Source organism: Oryctolagus cuniculus, chromosome 7 (genome assembly GCF_964237555.1).
Source record: "Oryctolagus cuniculus chromosome 7, mOryCun1.1, whole genome shotgun sequence".
Classification (NCBI taxonomy): domain Eukaryota; kingdom Metazoa; phylum Chordata; class Mammalia; order Lagomorpha; family Leporidae; genus Oryctolagus; species Oryctolagus cuniculus.
The window spans coordinates 159556909-159570522 of NC_091438.1; the positions used below are offsets into that span (position 1 = coordinate 159556909).

The window sequence follows — 13614 nt, forward strand, 5'->3', positions numbered from 1 at the left end:
CCACCCACAAGGTCCCAAGCCAATTTCTAGAGTCTGCCCTGTGAGGATGGACCTGGCCGGTGTGTGCATGTCTGGGGCAGGGAGTGGCCAGGAGGCCCTGGGTTGTGAGCAGGGACAGGGGTGCGGAGGGCAGAGCAGAACCCAAGGCAGAGGCAGAGAGAGGTGAGCAAGGGGCGGAGGCGCCGTTGATTCTTCTCGGGCCCACAGGAGCTGGGGGTAGGCCTGCGAGTTTTATTTTATTGCTGTAGGACACTGATTTACCACCACATCTAAGGGGCAAGCGCCTGCGCGGTCCTGATCCCTGGGCTCAGTCCTGTGCAGGCCTGGTGGGTGGGGAGGGGAGGAGAACCTCAGATTCCTCCAGGCACTGCTGCTCTAACGTGGCCTGGTCCCAAGAAGGAGTTATCATACCAAGTTAACAGGTTGCAATCAACTTTATTTTTTAAGATTTATTTATTTATTTTTTGACAGGCAGAGTGGATAGTGAGAGAGAGAGAGAGAAAGAGAGAGAGAGAAAGGTCTTCCTTTTTGCCGTTGGTTCACCCTCCAATGGCCGCTGCAGCCAGCGCACCGCGCTGATCCGAAGTCAGGAGCCAGGTGCTTCTCCTGGTCTCCCATGCGGGTGCAGAGCCCAAGTACCTGGGCCATCCTCCACTGCACTCCCGGGCCACAGCAGAGAGCTGGCCTGGAAGAGGGACCACCGGGACAGAATCTGGCGCCCCGACCGGTACTAGAACCCGGTGTGCCGGTGCCGCTAGGTGGAGGATTCAGATTTATTTATTTATTTGAAAGTCAGAGTTACACAGGGAGAGGAGAGGCAGAGAGAGAGGTCTTCCATCTGCTGGTTCACTCCCCAGTTGGCCGCAACCGCCTGAGCTGCGCTGATCCAAACCCAGGAGCCTGGAGCTTCCTCCAGGTCTCTCATGCAGGTGTAGGGGCCCAAGGACTTAGGCCTCTTCTACTGCTTTCCCGGGCCACAGCAGAGAGTGGGATCAGAAGTAGAGCAGCTGGGACTTGAACCGGTGCTGATGTGGGATGCCAGCACTGCAGGCAGTGGCTCTACCCACTACGCCACAGCGATGGCCACTGCAGTCAACCTTTTGAAAGCAAAAAAAAACAAACAAACAAACAAAAAAAAAACCCAGAATATAACCAAATAGAAAATTCTGGAATACACCCTCACATGACAATATTTTAGTGAGATGTTTGGGATTACAGTTTTTTTTTTAAAGATTTATTTATTTAGTTGAAAGGCACAGTTATAGAGAGAGAGTAGAGACAGACAGAGAGGGAGAGAGAGAGAGCGAGTGAGCTTCCATCTGCTAGTTTACTCTCCTAATGATTGCAACTACTGAGGCTGGGCCGAGCCAAAGCCAGGAGTTCCTTCTGGGTCTCCCACATGGCTGGCATTTTCTGCTGCCTTCCCAGGCACATTAGCATGGAGCTGAATTCGAAGTGGATCAGCCAGGACTCAAAATGGCGCCCATATGGAATCCTGGAGCTGCAGGCTGCGGCTTTACCCGCTGAGCCACAGCACGGAGTCCTGGGGTTCCAATTATAAAAGGTGGACACAGTCCCTGCAAGAAATACACACAGCCAGCACGTGGCTCGCTAGGCTAATCCTCCACCTGCGGGGCCGGCATCCCGGGTTCTAGTCCCGGTTGCTCCTCTTCCAGTCCAGCTCTCTGCTGTGGCCCGGGAAGGCAGTGGAGGATGGCCCAAGTGCTTGGGCCCTGCACCCACATGGGAGACCAGGAGGAAGTACCTGGCTCCTGGCTTTGGATCGGCGCAGCGTGCCGTCCGTAGCAGCCATTTGGGGGTGGTGAACCAATGGTAGGAAGACCTTTCTGTCTCTCTCTCTCACTGTCTAACTCTGCCTGTCAAAAATAAAAAGAAGAGGAAGAAGAAGAAAAAAGAAATACACACAGGTGAGGCACTGACAGCTGAGCAGAGGCCAATCACCAGCTGACCACTGGCTGCACCCAGGAAGTCCAGCTTCCAGCCAGATGAGTGACCAGGCTCCAGCCAGCTGAAGCCAGGTAAGACAGAAAGTGTGCACTGCTCTCTGGTTCCACCCCGGACCACCCTCACTGCCTGCTGCTGGCTCACCTGGGCACCTGCTGACGGCTCCGCCCATCCCTCGCCCCCTGCCCTCCTCACTCAGCCAGAGGACACCTGGAAGTCGGAGCTGTGCACTCCTGGAGCTCCGGGTCCCCTAGTCCCCGCCAGGGGCCGGCCACCTGCTTTGCGGATCCCTGAGAGTCTTCCCAATCCATTCTAAAACCCTGCAGTTATAGCAAAATGCAGGGTTTGAGACTTGCTACCAACTGTCTCGTTCAATTCCATCCTCTTCCCACCGGGGAAGGAGAAGGAAAGGATGTATTTATAGAACTTGGAGACAGACATGCCGCTTTCAGCCCCTGCAATGAAAAGCCGCTGTTTTCTCGCGGGCCCAGGGCTCTGCCTTTGCCAGTGGTGCTTTGAGTGCTGTTGTTGTGACGTTGCGAAGCCCAGCTTAGAGCCCAGATCTGCTTCCAGGGTCCTCCTGGGAACCACAGAAGCAAGCAAGCTGCTGACCGCCTGGCGCTGATTGGAAAGAGCGCTAAAATCCTGCTCGCACGGAGTTCTGAAGCAGCAGCACACAACGATCTCTCTGAGCGGTCGCAGTCTAGGCTCTTTGGAAACGTCTGAACCTAATCATTAACTTTTATGATGGACGGCTGGGGTTTTATTGCAGATGCGGTGTAAATGATTTGCCAAGGGCTGGCAGCACTGCCAGATCGCGGCTGCGGCTGCGGTCGCCTCCGGCGCTGGCCAGGTGTTGCTGTCAGGGGAAGGCCAGCAGCGCGATACCCAGCACCGGCTCGCTTGGACAGTGGGAAACAAACTCACCTGGGCATGAAGCAGCCAAGGCCTCTGGATTCCTGTGCTGGGGCCACAACCAAACCGCACACAGGCTCTGACCATCCCGCTGGCCACCCGTGTCCTCATTCTATGTATTTTGGGGTGGCAGTGACCGCAAAATTTTATTTTTTTCTGCCTTGGCTGTAGGGGACCCTCCAGTAAGGAGAGCCCTCCACTGGCCACTCTCCTTGTGGAATCGCCTACAGGAACAGGAGCCCTCCTTCTCCCTCCAGTTTCCAACTGACGAGCTTGTCTTGGGTGTAGCAGAAGTTTGTTGCCAAGGTTACTGAACATCCCAAAACTGGTTGGAGGAATTGCTATTAAGTTCCCCACGCTGGGCCCACTCCAGCCCCATGAAGCTGGTCACCAACCCCAAGGTGGCAGAAGAAAGACTGCGAAGTGCAGAGCAAGGGGCCAGGCAGCCAGGGCTTAATCCCCGGGCTCCCCAGGGGTGGTGGACAAAGGTTCCTGGAGGCTAAAGTTGGGGCTGAAGGTGTGCAGGTTGCTTGTCGGTCCACAGTGCTCGCGGCCCCCCTTTGCTTGGTCGGTGACCTCAGGTTCTTCCGGGGATTGCATTGGTGGGCGAGTGGGCTCCAGTCAGGCAGGCAGCGGTTACTTCCTGCTCAGGGCCTGCAGTTCTTGGAAAAGGACCCCTGAAGACAAGACTGTGTATCCAGCTGTTATCTCTTGGGGAGATAAACAAGCTCCCGGAGCCTGCAGGGCTGGCTGCACCACGCCCTCGGCTTACTGAGCGGACTGTAGGGAAACCAGTGCCAGGAACCTCGCAGCTAGGGGAGTCTGAGCGAGACCAGAGAGGGAGAGAGGGCTGCTATTCACTGGTTCATTCCCCAAATGGCCACAGCAGCCAGGGCTGGGCCAGGCCGATGGCAGGAGCCAGGAGCTCCATCCAGGTCTCCCACATGGGTGCAGGGGCCCCAGCACTCAGGCCACCTCTGCTGCTTTCCCAGGCGCATTAGCAGGGAGCTGGATCAGAAGCGGAGCAGCTGGGACTCCAACTGGTGCTCCAATATGAGATGCAGGCACAGCATCCCAATGGTTTAACCCGTGGCGACACAACGCTGGCCCTTATAACTCTCAGTTTTACCAAAAAGAAAAGAGGTACACAAGGAGACGGGACTGGTCCCAGGTGACACAGCCAGACTAGGACCCCACCATTCATTAGGGCGTTCGCTTTTAAATCAAAAAATATTTCCAGCATGCTGACAAGTACCGGGAAAAAAATACAGCAAGCATGTACCTGTTGCTCAGCTTTGAAACCGTTTTTCCATATTTGCCTACTATCTGACTTACTTATTTACTTTTAAGATTTATTTATTTATTTAAAAGTCAGAGAGAGAGAGAGAGAGAGAGAGAGAGAGAGATCTTCCATCCACTAGTTCACTCTCTAAATGGCTGCAATGGCCGAAGCTGAGCCAGGCCGAAGCCGGAGCCAGAACCTTCATCCAGGTCTCCCATGTGAGTGCAGGGCCCAAGCACTTGGGCCACCCTCTGCTGCTTTTCCCAGGCCACTTGCAAGGAGGTGGATCAGAAGAGAGGCAGCTGGGACACGAACTGGTACCCAGATGGAATGCTGGCATTTCTGCTTCACCCTCTACACCGCATCGCCGGCCCCACACTATATAATTTAAAGAAATACAATATTGAAGATATGTTGGGCTTCTATAAATAGCCTCAAGCTGTATCACGATGCAACCTGCTCTTTGTAACAGTATACTTTTGGGACTTAGCCATTGTGATACATGCGGCTGTAGATTCATCATTTCACATGAGGCTCCGTTTTTTTGTTGTTGTTGTTTTTGTTTTTGACATGCAGAGTGGACAATGAGAGAGAGAGAGAGAGACAGAGAGAAAGGTCTTCCTTTGCTGTTGGTTCACCCTCCAATGGCTGCTGCACCGCGCTGATCCGATGGCAGGAGCCAGGTACTTATCCTGGTCTCCCATGGGGTGCAGGGCCCAAGCACTTGGGCCATCCTCCACTGCCTTCCCGGGCCACAGCAGAGAGCTGGCCTGGAAGAGGGGCAATCGGGACAGAATCCGGTACCCCAACCGGGACTAGAACCTGGTGTGCCGGCGCCGCTAGGCAGAGGATTAGCCTAGTGAGCCGCGGCGCCAGCCGAGGCTCTGTTTTAAAAATGTATCTGCAGTCACTCATCCACATCCCCTGCTGAGCATTTACATTAGGGGTCAGTAAACTTTGGAGAGAGTCAGCCTGTCCATATTTTGGTGTTGGAACGGCATCCACCCTCTGCCGAAAAGACTCAACTTTGCTGTGTTAGCAGCATCATACAATGTGCAAACAAGCAGCTTTGGCTGTGTTCCAACAAAGCTTTATTTATAAAAACAGGTGATGGACAAAATTTGATCCGTGCTCTGGTTTGCTGGCCCAGATTTAGATCATTTTCAGGGTTTTGCTAGTGCAAATACAGCTGAGTTGACTATCGTGCCTGTCTCCTGATGTCCACACAGGAGTCTCTGGGGGGTGGAGTCCAGCATGTTATAAGGAACACACAGCTCCACGTTGACTGTGCCTACAGGAGCCCCAGGAGCTATGCCGAGTTTGTGTGGGGGGCTCAGGCTGACTGTCTCACAGGAGCCCCCAGGAGCTGTGTCGAGTTTGTGTGGGGGGCTCGGGCTGACTGTGTCCTTCCCAATGCTGCTAGTGTATCTCCACCAATCTGGTGGATGTCTGTGATGCCTTATTCTGGTTTCACCTTTGAACCTGTACCAACATCCTTGTGAGATGCTAAATATTCCTATCCATGAAGATGGTATACAACTCTCCTTTAATTCCTCAATTCATGTACCTGAACCAATTTTACAGATTAAATAATCTATAAATGATAATCTTGTAGCTTTATCTATAAAAGTCTTATGCATCTTTTGCTATATCTCTTCCATTTCTTCCAGGAAAAAAATGCTTCCATTTTAAATATATTTTAAAATGGTATTATTTTGGGGGTCAGCACTGTGGCTCAGTGGAGTAAAGCCCTGGCCTGCAGCACTGGTACCCCATATGGGTACCAGTTCAAGTGCCAGATGCTTCACTTCTGATCCACTCCCTGCTAGTGTGCCTGGGAAAGCAGCAGAGGATGGCCCAAGACCCTGGGCCCCTGCACCCACGTGGGAGACCTGGAAGAAGCTCCTGGCTTCTGGCTTTGGATTGGCTTAGCTCCAAATGTGGAAATTTGGGGAGTGAACCAGTGGATGAAAGACCTCTCTATCTCTGTCTCTGCCTCTCTCTGTAACTCTTTCAAATAAATAAATTAAATAAATATTTAAAATGATATTATTTTCAGTGTATAGGATTACACTTGAACTATATATATATTTATCTGAAATCCAGTGACTATGATAAACTTTCTGTGTTAGCTATAAAATCCTCATGGATGTCTTCAGAAGATTGTATTAACTGTGGCCTACAACCAGCTCTGTTTTTGCTGTCCACGTTATGCCTTTCTGCTTCTTTTTCTGGTCTTCATGCACAGGTTTGGATCTGAATCCATCAGGCAGTTGAATGGGAGAGAGATGGAGGACTTCAAAGGGAGATTTCTCATTTAACCTTTAAATGTGGTATTTGCTGTAGAGTATCAGAAAACATCCTCTTATGATGGGATATTTCTAGTAGGTTATCAGTATTTACCTGGTTCTAAAATATTTTTATTAGTTAATATGTTTAGTAGAGAGGTTGGATGTGTGAGCAGAAACAGAAACAAAACAGGTGAGCAGTGGAAATGCTCCTTCCCACCCACCCAGCCTTGGCACACACGACCATAACACACTGACCCTCCCTCCAGGAAGTGTCAGTGCACATCAGGCACAAAAACAGATCCCACCCAGCTTCCCTTCTTCCCTTCTACCATGCACTGCCTTTTTTTTTTTTTTTTTTTTTTTTTTTTTTTTACAGGCAGAGTGGACAGTGAGAGAGAGAGAGAGACAGAGAGAAAGGTCTTCCTTTGCCGTTGGTTCACCCTCCAATGGCCGCCACAGCCGGCGCGCTGTGGCCGGCACACCGTGCTGATCCGAAGGCAGGAGCCAGGGGCTTCTCCTGGTCTCCCATGCGGGTGCAGGGCCCAAGCACTTGGGCCATCTTCCACTGCACTCCCGGGCCACAGCAGAGAGCTGGCCTGGAAGAGGAGCAACCAGGACAGAATCCGGTGCCCCAACTGGGACTAGAACCCGGGGTGCCGGCACCGCTAGACGGAGGATTAGCCTAGTGAGCCGCAGCGCTGGCCTCACTGTTTTCAAATAAAGCATCTTGAACATTACCCTGTATCAGGACACAGAGGTCTGCTCCAGGCTTCAGCCCTAGCTGAGGGGGGACCACTGTGGACACGTGGTGAACCCGTGGGTGAAGGTTCTCTCTCTCTGTCTCTGCAATAAAAAGAAGAAAGAAATCTCAGTTCCTTATGAATTACCCAGTCCCGGGTGCTCTGTACAGAGGCATAAAGTGGACAGACATGTGGCTTCCCAACGCGCTTACAGAAAGTCGGGCACCGCAGCCCCCTTGCAACCTCCTATAGCCACGGGGCCTTCCAGCTGTGCCTGTCCAGGTCCAGGGTCACTCGGGCTGGGAGACACATCCTGCAAACGCCACCTGTGGCAGGCTCCTCTGCACCCTGCCTTGCAAGGGGACACCCTCTTTCCTCCATGGTGCTCCGCCCCCCAACACACACACAGTGGAAGAAAAGGGAAAGGACTCTCCTTGGACCTGTCCCCAGCTCTCTGGCATGTGCCGATGTGCCCCTGCTCCCTGGAGAGCGTGGCCCGGGCTTGCCAATCAGACCCTCCCCTGCGGAATCCACCCCTGAGCCCGGTGGCCCTGGATTTAGTAGGACAGACAACTGGAGTGTTTCGGAGGTGGCTTGGAAAGAGCTGCTGTTCTCCATCCCTGGGCTTCCCGCGTCCTCCTCACCCCCTACTCCCTCTCTCCCTGGCTGGATTCTGTTCGCCCAGGCCTCGTTCCACCTCCCCCAGCCCCAGTGGCCCCTCTGGCTTCCCGAGAAGGGGCGGGCCCCAGGCTCTGTCCATCACACCGCAGGCCTGGGCTTCTGTTTTCGCTGCTCTCTTTGGCACAGACCTGAGCTCCCAGGAGCCACCCTGAGGATGGCTGGCATCCGCCCTCTGCAGGGTGGGCTCCGCCGGGGGCACTCGTGGATGGCTTTGCCGGGGATGGAGCCATGGTGTCTCGGTCCTGCTTCCTCACTGCCGGCCCCATGCCGCCGGCCTCACTTGCTCTCCACCCGCTCCTTGGCTTCAGCGCTGAGCCTTTGCTGCTGTGCCCGGGGAGCAGGGCCTGGGCGTGGGCACCGACTCGCACTTCCTGGGAGAACGGCAGACGTGCACCCCCAGTGAGGGACCGGGTCCCGCCTGTGTGACGCCTGCGTCCAGCAATGAGATTCGTCACTGTGTGCACAGCCAAGTCCGCTTCCAGACTTGAACTAGAGCCAGGATAACAAAGAGCGTCTCTCTGAGAGCCCCTCTGAAGCACAGTTCCCGCAGGCACGGCCGACTTGCTCACGTCAGCCCTGCCTCTGTCCCTGGACTGGGGGAGGTCGGTGACCTCTTGTCCCCTTACTCCCACTCCCAAGGAGTGCACGTGGCCGCAGCTCTCCAACTCGGGTGGAGCTGGCACGTGCCCTGGCACCTGCTCTGTGCTGGCTCCCTGTGTGGTGCCAGGGATGCTGTGATGTCACAGGGACAGCCTGTGCGGGGGGGAGGAGGAGGGAAGAGGAAGGCGCCCAGGTAGAAGTGGCTGAGAGCAGATGACGCTCTCCCAAGTGCCCTGTGCCCTGTAACTCACGTTCAGTCATTGCCACCTAAGCTGGAGGACTGGGCCAGGCTGAAGCCAGGAGCCTGGACCTCCATCTGGGTTTCCCATGTGGCTGCAGGGGTCCAAGGACTTGGCCCGCTGTCTGCTGCTTTCCCAGGTGCATTAGCAGGGAGCCGGATCAGAAGTGGAACAGCTGGGACTCAAATTCGATATGCGATGCTGGCTTTGCAGGAGACGGCTTAACCTGCTGCACCACAGTGCCAGTCCTGATCTGTAATAATTTAAAAATAAAAAGTTCTAAAGAAGGCAGCCAGGCGGCAGCCCAGGACTTGCCCACACACGGTCTCTGCGTGGGGACAGCGCCGCTGCCTGTACCATCTCCACGGCAGAGGCTCTCACAGCTCTGCTTCCGGGGAGCCAGCCAGGAGTGGGAGATCAGCCTGCCTGGCCTCGGAGCCTCCCCAGGACCTGCAGACTTCCGAGGAGTGGGGAGGGGGGGAAGCTGGGGGTGCATATGATGCCCACTGAGTCCCCCAAATGCTCATGGCATTGAAAAGCCAAAGGAAAGGGTGAAAGAGCCTGGGCTGTGGCCCCTGGGCGTGCGAGGTGCATCCTGCACAGGGTCGTGGCTGTCACAGCCGCACCATCAGCCGGGGTCAGCTGTGCAGGGGCCGCGGCAGACGGCACAGCTCAGCAGGCGGAAGCCTGTGCTGTCCCCAGCGCTGTCCTGCTGCCCTGTAGTCACCACTGGCCTGCTCCTCCTTGGGTTCGTTCATCAGTGTGTGAGGTCAGGTCGCAGCAGTGCCCTCCACACAAGCACAGGGACAGCGTGGGGAGGGACAACCCCTTTCCCGCGGCTCCCAGGGAGACCACACCTCTGTCCCTGCTGCAGTCCCTGCTGTGGTCCCTCCTGACGCCCCTGCTGTGGCCCCGCGCCTCCCTGCGGCCCCTCGAACCTATCCGGGGGTCTCTGATGCTGAGCTCTGTGCTCCTGAGAGCACTCAAGTCCCTCTTGCTTTCTTGAACTTGGCCCTGGGCTGGCAACTCCCTTTCCCCTTTAGAGACCTGTTCTTTAAAATCCTCAGCTTCTCCTGAAAACGACGCCCACAATCACGACCCTTGTCCCTCGCTGGAGAGGGTGGCTTGAGGACCAGCGCTGTGCCATAGCCGGTAAGCCTCCGCCTGCGGCACCAGCGTCCCATATGGGTACCTGTTCCAGACCCGCTGGCTCCATTCCTGGTCCAGCTCCCTGCTGGTGCTCCTGGGAAACCAGCAGAAGATGGCCCAAGTGCTTGGGCACCGGCACCTGCACCTGTGTGGGAGACCCTGCGGAAGCTCCGGGCTCCTGGCTTCAGCCTGGCCCAGCTCCTGCAGCCATTTGGGGAATGAACCAGCAGATGGAATCTCTCTCTCTCTCTCCCTCTCCCTCTCCCTCTCCCTCTCCCTCTCCCTCTTCCTCTCCCTCTCCCTCTCCCTCTCCCCTCTCTCCGTAACTGACTTTCAAATAAATAAATAATATTAATAAAAACAAAAAAGTGGCATGCAGCCACACGTTGGAGTCCTCCGGCTCTCCTGGACAGACCCCCGCCCAGAGGCTCCTGGGAGCAGGGCCCTGGCTCCGCCCACGTGGGGAGCTCTGTCGGAATCAGGGACGGTTCCTCCCCTCCCCCACCAAGTGCCCTGAGGATGCGCTGATGACAGCAGGCTTAGTCCATCTGCGGTCACCAGATGCCCCTCACCCCACACCCCTCGGGCTCCAGGCCAATCTCCCCAACTTGAGTGGGGCACACTCCTGCCCTGCCCATCCTATCCCATTTTAAAAGCGTATCTTAGGCCAGTGTCGTGGCTCACTAGGCTAATCCTCCGCCTGCGGCTCCGGCACCCTGGGTTCTAGTCCCGGTCGGGGTGCCGGATTCTGTCCCGGTTGCCCCTCTTCCAGTCCAGCTCTCTGCTGTGGCCTGGGAGGGCTGTGGAGGATGGCCCAAGTGCTTGGGCCCTGCACCCCATGGGAGACCAGGAGAAGCACCTGGCTCTTGGCTTCGGATCAGCGTGGTGCGCCGGCTGCAGCGGCCATTTGGGGGGTGAACCAACAGAAGGAAGACCTTTCTCTCTGTCTCTTTCTTACTGTCCACTCTGCCTGTCAAAAAAAGAAAAAAAGAAAAAGAAAAAAGCGCGTATCTTAGAAACCAAATCTGTTTAATTTCATTTAATTTATGTATCTGCGAGGAGAGAGCTCCCCATCTGCTGGCTCACTCCCCAAATGCCAGGAGCTCAGCGCAGGGCTCCCACGTGGGTGGCAGGGACCCACCCACCGGAGCCATCCTGCTGCCTCCCAGGACCTGCACTGGAGCTGGAGCCCGGAGCTGGAGCCAGACGTCCGGCCCGAAGGCCCCCGCCCCACCCCCTTCGCAGCTGGGACCTGCTGGGGCCCTCCCGTCCTCCTGCCCCTTGTCGTGGCGCTGCTGCCCTCCAGAGCAGCCCACGCGGCTGACGCAGCGGAAGCTGGGGCACAGCCCGACCTTGCGCAAACACATCCTGTCCCCGGCCCACACGCTCCCCTTCCAGCTCAGAACCTCTAGACGTGCGGGATGCAGGAAGTCACAGTCCAAACCACCAGCCACTCCTCTCCCTCTTTTCTTTCAGCGGTCCCTTCCGCCGATGTCAGGCGCCAGTGGGATCCGGGCACAGTGACAGCGGCAGGTGCAGGTGGGCGGCGGCCGTCCAGGTAACTTGACAGCACACCTCCCAACACTGTCGCAGCCAATGGGCTGTCAGCGAGCTCGAGACACACCCACTTGACTCACCCCCTCCAGAGGGCTTCTGGAGTCCCGCCTCTGCCCCAGTGCCACAGCCTTCCTGACTCGCCTCCCCCCACAACACTCAGAATGTTAACACCAAGTAAAAGCTGTCCGCCCTTCCTCCTGGGAGCCCTTTGTCAGTCTTATCTGCAGACTCCAGAGGGTGGAGCAGATGTCCCAGAGCCAAGGAGTTCTCAGCACCTGAAATTATGTTTCTTTAAAAAGATTTATTTTATTTATTTGAAAGGCAGAGTTACAGAGAGAGAGAGAGTGAGAGAGAGAGAGAGAGAGAGATCTTCCATCTGCTGGTTCACTCTACAGATGACTGCAACGGCCAGGGCTGGGCCAGTCGGAAGCCAGGAGCTTCTTGTGGGTCTCCCGATTGGGTACAAGCACCTGAGCCGTGCCCAGGTGCAGTAGCGGGGAGCTGGATTGAAGCGGAGGAGCTGAGACTTGAACCGGAGTCTATGCGGGATCCTGGCCCGGAAGCAGCAGCTTTACTCGCTCCCCCATGGCAGCGCTGGCCCCAACACCTGAAATTCTCACATCTCTATTAACTCCAGTGACCCCAGGAGCAGCCCTCGGCTCTCTGGCCCCGTCCGGGGATCAGAGTGAGCAGAATATTCCAACGCTGATTCGGTCTAGACTGCAGGGCTGGCTCCTTCCTGCTGTCCCGGACTCACGCCCAGGTCCCCGACGCCTCGTCCTGGGCCTGCACAGCCCCAAATCCTCACTGGACGGATGGATAACTGACTTCTGGGAGCGCTCCCTGGTCCCCGAGGACCTGGAACTGGTGACAGTGGCCAGCACCCGCTCCTAAGGCAGGAGCCAGCACAGCACACGGCTCAGGGCTGTCCCTGGATCTGTGGTCTCGGTGTCGCGGACGAGAAGGGCTGTGGCTGAGTCTGGCCGTGAAGGACGTGCCACTGGTCAGGGGTGACGAAGAGGATGGTGATGACGAAGAGGAGGAAGAGGAGGAGGAGGACGAGGGGCAGGAGGTGACAGCGCGGACTCCCTGCTCGCCCTCCACACCGCGTCCCCACTCCCGCCACTTCCCGCTCGTGCATTCCCTCACACAGGTCAGAAATGAAGGCGTGGCCACTGTCGGCGAAGAATGACCAATGGGCAGGCGCAGCCAGGGCCGTGAGTCACCTCACACAGGAAGAAAGTCCTCCTCAGAGGAGGAAAAGCATTCACCTCGCATTTTTGTTTGCTTTAAGCTTGCAAATCTCTGCTAAGAAGCCTCTTATCTGTTTGCCTGCAGACTCAGGAAACGGATATTCTTGGAAGCGCTGGGCAGCATGCAAATAGGTGTAGAGAGACTTTCTCAAGCATGTCCTGCTGCAATTATTAACTGAATATGTCTTCCTCCCAATTATTTATCATACAATAAAACCTTACAGATCAGATTAAATCACAGAACATAGCGGAGGGGGTGGGAGGGAGAAGAAAACCTTCCTCTACTCTCGAGTTCTGTGGCTGGGGAGTGCAAATGAGCCTGATAAACCTCAGATTAACAGAAGAAAAAGCAAACAACTTGAATTGCTGTTAATCCGTAAGTTATGGAGAAGTCACAAAGCAAAGGAAAAGGAGTTTGAGCTTCGCAGGGCAGCGCCATGAGCCACGAGCCACAGCCACGAGCCACAGGGTTACCTAGTGGGGTCTGTTCACCTGTCTTAGCACCAGGATCGTCACTCAGGTTGGCATGGACGCACCTGACCCCCACCCAGTGCCGTCCCACCGATCTTTCTTGTTTGCAGGAGGATGATCCCCCACGGATGATGAGCACCTTGGCCGATGTGGGGCCCGCCGTGGAACCCGGCGCTGTGGCACGGCCGGTTAAACTGCCACCTGTGATGACGCCGGCATCCCACAGGGGCACCGGTTCGAGTCCTGGATGCTCCACTTCCAATCCAGTGCCCTGCTGATATGCCTGGGAAAGCAATGGAAGATGGCCCAAGTCCTTGGGCCCCTGCACCCATGTGGGAGACCCAGAAGAAGCTCCTGACTCCTGGCCAAGGCCATTTGGGGAGTGAACGACAGGATGGAAGATCTCTCTCCCTCTCTAACCCTGCCTTTCAGATAAATAAATAAATAAATAAACCTTAAAACCCCAGAAAA

General features: G+C 55.7%; 1 long non-coding RNA gene across 2 annotated transcripts; it reads right to left on the reverse strand.

Moving 5' to 3' along the window:
* Positions 1-437: 437 nt before the first annotated feature.
* LOC127493502 (uncharacterized) lies at positions 438-11534 on the reverse strand. 2 transcript variants are annotated; one of them, XR_007923730.2, is made up of 4 exons: positions 11269-11515; positions 8003-8966; positions 7192-7296; positions 458-1097 (listed from the first exon to the last, which is right to left on the reverse strand). It is a non-coding gene; the product is annotated as an uncharacterized lncRNA (long non-coding RNA). The 2 variants fall into 2 exon arrangements; XR_011390198.1 differs by having other exon boundaries at positions 438-1097; positions 7192-8966; positions 11269-11534.
* Between the last annotated feature and the right edge of the window lie 2080 nt (positions 11535-13614).